The sequence below is a fragment of the Paroedura picta genome, chromosome 2 (assembly GCF_049243985.1).
Source record: "Paroedura picta isolate Pp20150507F chromosome 2, Ppicta_v3.0, whole genome shotgun sequence".
Taxonomy (NCBI): Eukaryota; Metazoa; Chordata; class Lepidosauria; order Squamata; family Gekkonidae; genus Paroedura; species Paroedura picta.
In genome coordinates, this window is record NC_135370.1 from 78,076,006 (window position 1) to 78,085,353 (window position 9,348).

Sequence of the window (9,348 nt, forward strand, 5' to 3'; positions counted from 1 at the left end):
CAGAATGCCTCCACCCAAACAAGAAGGAGGACTATTCTCGGAAAGAGAAAAATAAAACCAGCAGACAAGTACTCCCCCTCCTAGTTTTGCCCACTTTTTCTATTTCATGTTATCTGTGTTTTGTTGTTTGTTGAATAAAGTTTATATTTTTGACTCTGTCTCTGTGTACCCTACTGTAGAATCTGCAAGGCCGAAAGCGGCCTCTCTAGTGATTGTCTATATTGTGGTACTGCTGTGTGGGTTGGAGGTTGGAGGGGTGTTAGTTCAAGGAGTTTTAGGAGTGTGGTGTGGGGTTAAATATGTGCGAGTTTAAGAAGTCACACTGGAGTCTTGTTATAAAATTTGCAATAACATTTTATTTTAAAAAACATTTTAACATGGGAAAAACATTAGGGAATGAAACTTGGAGCCCCACCAGCACCACCACCCCCCACCCCCCTGGAAAACCTATTTTTTTTAACAAAAGTATACATTTAACAGGGGAAAAACATTAGGGAATGAAACTTGGAGCCCCCCCCCCAACCCCTACCCCAAAACACAAACAGGAAACAAAACTCAGGTCCCACTGCTCCCCTGCCCAGCCCCTTCCATCTCCCTCACTCTCCTGCTCAACCTTCCCACGGACCCCCGGACTTTGCGGCGGAAGAGGTCCTCATCCTCCTTCTTCTTAACTGTGTGGGGAGGGAGAAAAAGTACACATTAGTGCCACACATATTTTCAAATTTCTTTAGTTTACATGCATACACTTTTAAGTGGCCTTAGCCACAGTGTGAGAAGAGTTGGGCAGTGGGGAACATAACCTACGTTCTTCCGCCTCCCTCTGTTGCCTTTGCTGCTCAATCTCCCCTTTCAGCTCTGCCACTTGAGCCTCCAGGGAAGTAACTCTGGCCTCCATGGCACGCAGCCTTGCCTCCACAGTTTCAGCTATAGAAATCAAACAAAGAATTTGATCACACTCCAAAAGGAAGCATCACATCAGGCTCCCATATGGCTCCATGGGGGTACACACACATGGGTCTCCCTCACAGACATAAAACTCTCACCTGCAGCCTGTCCCGAGGTGGAAGGTCCCTCTTCCTCCCCCTCCTCACGCTCAGGTGCTGTTGCCAGCTTGGATGGTGATTGTGTGGCTGGGCAAAGAAAAAGACAAATCATAATTAAAAGCACACAAAACAGAGATGAAACACAGCTGGTGGACACACCACAGTTAGAGTCTAAGCGCATAACCAAAGTGGTTCTACAGTACTGGCTGGCTAAGTCTGAGGGGGTTGACAGCATCTAAATACTTTCTCGAATTTCATTGGGGACAGTAGGGGAAAGAGGCAGCTAGTCATTCCATGCATGTTTAAGGGTAAAACACCAAAGTGGTTCTACAGTACTGGAGGGCTAAGTCAGAGGGGGTTGACAGCATCTAAATACTTTCTCGAATTTCATTGGGGACAGTAGGGGAAAGAGGCAGCTAGTCATTCCATGCATGTTTAAGGGCAAAACACAACGAGGGCAGCACTCACCCATATGCCTCCTCATGTCCAGGGGGGGCTTCCCAGCCTTCTCCCATATTTTAACCATCTGGTCGTGGAAGACCGTCCTCCCACTTGGCTGCGGGATCCCCCCCCACTGTTCCAGACTGTTTAGGAAGTCCAGCTTAAGTCGCTTGAATTTTGTCCGGACCTGCTCCCAGGTCCGGACGTAGCCCCTCTCCCTCAGCTTTGAAGCCAACACCAGGTAAGCACCCTTGGTGTGGCAGTGGGTGCTGGCCATAAGGCGGCCAACACTTTTCGATTGGAGCACAAGCTCCAGAAGTGCCTCAGCCTCGGCGCGCTGCCAGAAGGAGCCCTTCCGTGGCTTCGGCATCTTCGGAATGACGGTTAGGGAACGAACGTGCGTTGCTCCGATCGACCACCCCGTTTTTTAAATGTATCAAAGCTGCCCACCAATAAAATTATTCATTGGAACATGAGTGGATTGATCCTCCGGTTTGACAGGGGTCGCCAATACTTCCTGGCTACACGCCTCCCCGAACTTTCCCCATTCAGCGCTTCCGTATTGTGTTTGTCAATTTCAGTGGGGAGCATTTAGGGCTGTCAAAGTGCTTTTGGACCAGAGAATCCCCGTTTTTTTGCTGGCAAAGTACACAAACCGCACAAGACAAGGTTAAACAAAGAACACAAAACTTTATTCAACAACAGAGTAGGAAAAACAATTAAACACGCCTCCTGTTTCTGTAGATGTGGGTGGCTATGGCGTCCCGAACCTTGCACCCCTCAGCATATATCCTTTTTCTCCTTGCTTCAGGGATGTCCTGTGTATCCTGAAGGACTACAGGTTCAGGTTCGTCCTCAGGGAAGGGGATGTTATGTCCCTTGTCCTCGCATATGTTGTGCAAAATCACACATGCGATTATCAGCGGAGTCACATTGTCAATATGTACATGGAGTCGTGACATTAAACAACGGAACCGTGACTTCAAACGTCCAAAGGCACGCTCCACTACATTCCTTGCCCGGGAGTGACTGAGGTTGTAGTGGCTCTGCACGTCCGTCCTTGGCCGCTTGTAGGGAGTCATGAGCCAGCGTCGTAATGGGTAGGCTCCGTCCCCGAGGACCAACGCCGGCACACGCACGCCCTCAATGGTGGCGGTGGGGTTTCCTGGAACAAAGACCCCTTCGTCCATGGCTTTCCTGAGGTTGGATTCCCTGAAAACAAGGGCATCATGCCTCCTGCCACTCCACCCCACCTCGGCATCGATAAACCGGCCGGAGAAGTCCACTGTTCCTTGCAGGAGAACAGAGCAAAAGTCCTTCCTGTTCCCGTACTCTTTTATGCTTCCCCCGGGGGCACGGATAGGGATGTGGCTTCCATCGACGGCCGCAAAACAATGCGGGAATCCAAGCCTGGCAAACCCGTCCATACTCTGGAATAAGGGAAAGAAAAGAATATAAGCCATTGCATGTCAGCGTGGGGTGTATCGCGTCTTCGTTGCTGACCTGTCAAACAAGAAAAAAAATTTAAAGGGCAAAGGGGATAGAATGACACTCACCGCTCCAAGCCGGTCTCCGAGGCACACGACTTTGCTGAACAATTCCGCCTCCATGGCGAGGCAGAACTCCTTAAGGATATCGCCAACCGTAGTGACTCCGAGTCCGAATTGCTGGGCTACTGTCCGGAAGTACTGAGGGGTGGCCAAGTACCACAATGCGGCAGCCACCCTTTTTTCAACTGGAACGGGGCGCCGCATGCCAGTGACTTGCCTCTCCATGCGTCCACGTAGAGCCTCCACGAGTTCAAAAAATGTCCCCCTCGACATCCTGAAGTTGGCAATCCAGTGGTCATCATCCCAGCGAGTCCACACAAAATTCTCCCACCAGTCAGAGGATCGTTCGTCCACCCAGAACTGTCTGGGGAACCGGACCTCTGCCAGAGCTTGCCAGCGTTTCTTGGCCGCCATGGTTACCCTTACAGAACGTCTTCTGCTGCTGGTCAGCGTTCCGGGCACCCGTTCTCGGTACTCCGCGATAGCAGACGTCCGACGCGACAAGGCGGTATTCATGCGCTGGACCACCGCGAGCATGTGAGCCAGCAATTGAAAAATAAGCCTCTCCATTGCAACGTTGACCTGTGCTGCGGGCAGTAGGCTACGCAAACAAAAGAGTGAGGCCGACCGCGTGTCTGCCCAGGTGCATATAAGCAGGTAACCTGTGGGCGTGTACTGTGGGCGGGGATTAACCAATCAAACATGTCAATGCATCTGGTTCCTAGAAAACAATAGAAAACACGTTCCAAGGGCGCCAATGATTGGACGATAACGCGTTGCTACGGGGTCTCCTGGGTTTTTTAAAAAAAAAGGGAACCCCGACAAGTTCGGCTTTAGGGTCGAGGTCAAAGGTGTGCCTGCAGTTTGATTGACGGGCACGGGAGGCCAGAAGCGCTAAAAAGGGACCTCCTTTGTAGCGATAAGACGGAGAACCGGAAGCCTGTGGGTTACGAAAGTGGCGAGAAGTGAAAGTGCCAAATTCCGCAAAAACCGCAGCTGTGCGTTACGGGCACGGCTAGTTACATTTCGCTACTTGAAGTAGCGCTTTCACAAACGGCAACCAAATAGCAACTTTGAGCTCTGTGCGAAATGGCCCACAGAGTAGTTGAGCAGTGAAAATAGCTACCTAAGGAGGGGGTGAGCTCCCCTTCACTGGTAGTCTTCAAGCAGTGGCTGGACAGATACTTCTCATGGATGCTTCAGGCTGATCTTGCATGGAGCAGGGTGTTGGACTAGATGGCCTGTATGGCCCCTTCCAACTCTATGATTCTACTAAATTAAATTCTGTTTTTTGGAGTTGTTTGGGAAAGTGAACAAGTGTGTAGAAAACAGTGACCAGATAGACTTTATATACTTGGACTTTCAAAAGGCTTTTAACAAGGCCCTTTGTCAAAGACTCCTGAGTAAGCGTCGTAGTCCTGGCATTACAGTATGGGTCCTCTTGCAGATGACATAATAGTATTGCAGACAGTGAAAAGCAAGGCCAACTTGCGTGAAAGCGTGAAAACAATCTCTGCAAATTGAATGAGTGGGCAACAGTATGAAAAATGAAGTTCAATGTAGGTGAATGTAAAGTGATAGAGTCTGAACTTGCTAAGACTGAGGGGGAATGACACCATGGGGTTGTGGCGGATAGATGAATGAAATGTAGACTCATTGACCCTTTATGCACAGCGGCCGCTACGTCGGGTGGCCGCCGTGCCATTGCGGCAGGGCAAGATGTCCCGTTGTTTCCCATGTATGCATGGGGGTGAGGCATGCGGGGCTGCCCCAGTGTAGTACGCACACATGCACTTTGTGCCGGGGCCAGGACTCCTGAGATGCTGCTGGGCAGGGTAAGTGGCAGCGGCTGGTGGGGAGGTGGGGAGGGGCCAGGGGAGTGGGGGGGGCCCTTCCCACGCTATGGCAGGGGCAGGGGGACGCCCCTGCCGGCTACGCAGAGCCCGCAGGGGCCTGCAGGGTCCCTACAGGAACACTGTTGGTCATGGCTGGGCAGGCCAAAGGCCCAGCACTGGCAATTATGCACAGTGCCAGGCCACCCCAGCCCCTGCAGGCGCCCTCAGTATCTAGAAAGCTGCGGAAGTTCCCGCGTTCGCATAACGTGGGCCTTCCATGGTCCTGGGCTGGGCTATGCCTGCACTGGCGGTGGGGGCTTGCATAATCGGGGATTTTCCCCGCTGCCCTGCCGCCACCAGCGCGGGCATTCTGGCCTGTGCATTATGGGTCATTGTGTGGGAGCAGTGAAAGAGCAAATTCCATAATGGAGATTGTTAGGAACGAGACTGAAAATGGCCATATTTAACATTAAAAGGTTGGCTGAAAGAAGAACTCTCTCCAGAATAAGAGAACATATTTGAAAGTTATGTTCCTAAATAGCTAGATTCCAGCGCCATTTTAGCCTGCAGAGGACAAAAGACTTTTGTGTTACCTTACTTAGACCCTAACACATTTATTTTGAGTGGCATAAACTTTCAAGAGCTAGAATTTCCCACAGACAAGACACAGGCATGTTACATTGTATTGAAGAACCAAAATACATTGAATTGAAGAGCACCTATTAAACAAGATCCAGTCAAAACAATCCTATCAGATCATCTGTTTCGTGGAATGCTGGGTCTTCTGACTTCCTTTTGTAATGATCTTACCCTCATTTCTTTCATTTGCATCCCTCTGTACAATCAAGCGAAAACATCTTCAGTGCTTTTAAACATCTCTCCATCTATTATTATGGTAAGGATAAAGATGGAAATGGAGTTTCAAATGCACTCTCATCAAGCGTAATCAACTGATGGCTAAGGAGGAAAGTGGATTTGCAATCACATTCCAGTCTTCAAGCATTGTTTTGTGCTACCTGTAAAAAGATACTTGAAGTCTATGTTAGCATTTGTATTTGAACTGTATCTCAGTGCTCATTTGTACTGCGTGATGCAAATGGGCCTCTTAGGACTTGACTCAGGGTTCAGTTCTCTCATTCACTTTGTTTAACTTTTATTTATTTAAAATAATTTAAGCCACCTTTTCACAAAACCTAAAATTCTCAAGGTAGCAAACAATAAGAACACCAAAAAGGCTTAAAACCATGTGTATGTGTGTGTATATATATAAAACAAAACAAAATATACAGATACATGAACAAGAAGGAGGGTTAATAAGAATCAGTGAGAGAATACCAAAGTATCCACCTGCTGGTGGGTGGGAAATAATAGAAAAGGACAGCTGAATTTCCCTGGGAAACAAATCCCATTATTTTGGTGCTACAATTGAAACGGGCATTTCTCCTGTTGCTACCCATCCCAGCCTTCAGTCATTAAATGACATCACTGGTAGTACTGGAACTGGGTGTAATCCAGAAAACCAGAAAGTCAAACCATGTGAGCAGACAGCTGTTATGTACCCAGACCAGAATGTAGCAACCAAGCTGGTTCCTGATTCCTAATTCTCCTTCCTTATTCCCAAATCCAGTGACAAATGTTGAGGAAAATTTTAAAGTTCTGAACCTGAAAATAAGGTTCGGACCACCATGAAGCATACACTCCCACTGTGAAGGGGATATATACTGTTTTGTGGTCCAACCCCCATTTCTTCTGCCAGCTGCTACAAAGTGGCCTGCCTCAAGGACAAATGCAGATTAGACAACAGGGCCAAGCTGTACTCCAAACCAATCTTTGGACTATCCCAAATCACACATCCCCCCAGGAAGACATATGTTGGTGCTTGGTCCAAACACAGATTTTGATGCCACAAGCTTCTATTTGGGTTGCTCCCAAGAAGCCTATCACAAAGTTTTAAATAAGGAACTGGAACAACTACATGCCCTCTACATCCCAAAATAACTACCACATATCACCCTAATTAGGGGACTCTGTTCTCCAAAGGGAAGCCTGCTGTTTCATGGTCCAAAGTCCAGTTCTTGTGCCAATTGCTCCAAAGGGGGGGTGCCCAAGCACCCAAAGTACATGAAATGCCTGGATCAATTACAACTTCTGGCACCAAAAGCTCCTTTTAGAACCACTCATATCCACACTTCCCTTTGTCCTAGGGATCCAATGTCCAGCCTCTCAATCAAGGTTATATGAAAGTTATTTATTGCCCGTAAAGCCCTCTGCTATTTGGAAACTTATGAACTTCCTTATGTATTTTATTTACAGGTTTCTATATGCTCAGTTCATCTCCTATTTCCAGGGAATGGGAAAACGAAAGAGCCATAATTGTCCATGAGTAGGTTTGGATGGGAAGCCCGAATAACTTAGATGTATTCTTCAGGGCTCAACCATAGGCCTGGCGGAACAGCTCTGACTTGCAAGCTCTGCAGGGCTCTGATCTTGTTTGGCAGAGCATTCCACCAGGCTGGGACTCCTGGCTGAGGCCAGGTTTATTTCTTTAGGGACTTACGTTTGGTTTTATTTAGTTACAGGAGATTGAACTATCTGGGAGCTGTGTTTGAATTTTTTCTTCTTCTATTGGCCATCCCTCCATTGAGGAAGTGGAGGTCAGTGGGCTGGAGGCACCACTACTTTATTTTTTGTCACCTCCCCTTCCATTAACAAAACCAGTTCCCATGATTTCTTCTTTCAACTGGGGTTGGTGGAAGGAACTGGGGTCATATAAGGCACTAGGAAATACAAATAAGGAACTGAGAACCAACTTCAGCCTGGTACAGTAAAGGTGTATATAGAAGGGGTCTTATAGCCAACAACAACAACAACAAAAAACATTAGGAAGGGGTTTATAAGGTTGTCAAGCTCCAGGTATGGACTGGAGTTCTGCAAGAATCATCACTGATCTTCAGACTACATAGATCAGTTCTTCCAGAGGAAATGGCAGCTGCAGAGTATGGACTTTACAGCATTTTACCCCACTTAGGTCCCTCCCCTCCTTGAACTCAGCCTTTCTCAGGCACCAACCTGAACTCACCAGGAACCTCCCAAGTGGGAGTGGGCAACCCTAGGGGCCAGGGATGCCGGTTTGGATGCATATTGGATGATTCCTTAATCTAGAAGCTGATTCAAATATTCCTGTAGCCACACAACACCTCTGATCATGATGGACTGTTAACATGCTAGCAGCAGTCATATTGCTACAGCGACATGAACTGGCTCTAATACTATTACTCCTGCCTTATTCTTGTAATATTGGATGTATTAATTAAAATGAAACTCATACAGAGGGCAGGGAGACAAGATTATTTCCCTTCTTTCCCATGTTGTTGTGGTCTGAACAAGTTACATACTTCCTCTTTCTGTTTGTGTTCCTCCCCCACCAATATTCCAATTCGGCCCCAGCTGTTTCATGGCACAATGGTTCCCTCAGCTACAGGAAACAGGTGCTCCAGTCAGGAAAAGGGGCAGCTGATGGTTTAAAATGTGGTCTAAGGAAAGGGGGTTGGTGTGGTGTGTGGGCCCCTCCTGTTGGACCATAAAAAGGAGTCGGGCTAGAGGATATGGCTAGAAACCAATTGTGCTGCTTTGGTATGGGCTTCCTATGTCATACAGGTTCTTGTACTAGTTGGATCATACCCCCCTCTTCTTTCTCCTCAATATAGTAACTAAAAGTCCCCCCTTCAAGATTTCCATCTCAAGAAAGCTATGTTTTTCTGATGAAAATGGCAATTTCTGCAGATCTGTTAATCTAGATGGTAATGCTAAACGGGAAGTGTTGATACGGTGCCAGGGACACAATGTTGGGCTTGAATATAAAACCCTGGCTAAAACGTCTGCTTCTCTAGAGAGCGGCTTGGTTCCAATTACTATTCCTGAGTTTCACTGTAGCTTTTGTATTGGGGGAGACATTGTTGATAGTGGTATGGTCCAGAAATGTTCAGCAAACAGGTTAGCACATCTGCATTTGTTCAACTGACTTGCAAAAGATTTTTTAAACACATTCCTGTATATTACCTCATTGCAAAGTGAAGGAGAGCAGGACAAAGGACCAAGCAACTTAATCATCCCAGCTGCTAAACTCAGCCATTTGCACAGGACAGATGCCTGAACAAACCCAAAATGTATGCTTCAGTGTCCTCATGATTCATACAGGCTCGGCCTAATGAGCACTTAGTCAAATTATTTTTCTGAATTAGTAACAGGATTTTTTTTTTAAGGTTCCTGTTTGGTTTCAACAGAGATTTTCAAATGACTGTTCTGATTTTGTTCCTGTTGATCTAGGTTTTCATTCAGTTTCAGATCTGTGTTGTTTCCTTGACCATAGTTGGCATCCAAAGATCCTAAGTCTGAGTGCAATTTGTGTTTGTGTGTTCCTTTGTTTGCTACTTTCTCTCTAGCTACGTTTCTCCATGCTGCATTGCTTGCTATTTCATA

General features: G+C 47.2%; 1 long non-coding RNA gene across 1 annotated transcript; it reads right to left on the bottom strand.

Annotated features, from left to right (window-relative positions):
• Nucleotides 1-542: 542 nt before the first annotated feature.
• LOC143828730 (uncharacterized) lies at nucleotides 543-1,877 on the bottom strand. Its single transcript, XR_013227837.1, has 3 exons — nucleotides 1,044-1,877; nucleotides 805-924; nucleotides 543-671 (listed from the first exon to the last, which is right to left on the bottom strand). It is a non-coding gene; the product is annotated as an uncharacterized LOC143828730 (long non-coding RNA).
• Nucleotides 1,878-9,348: the final 7,471 nt, after the last annotated feature.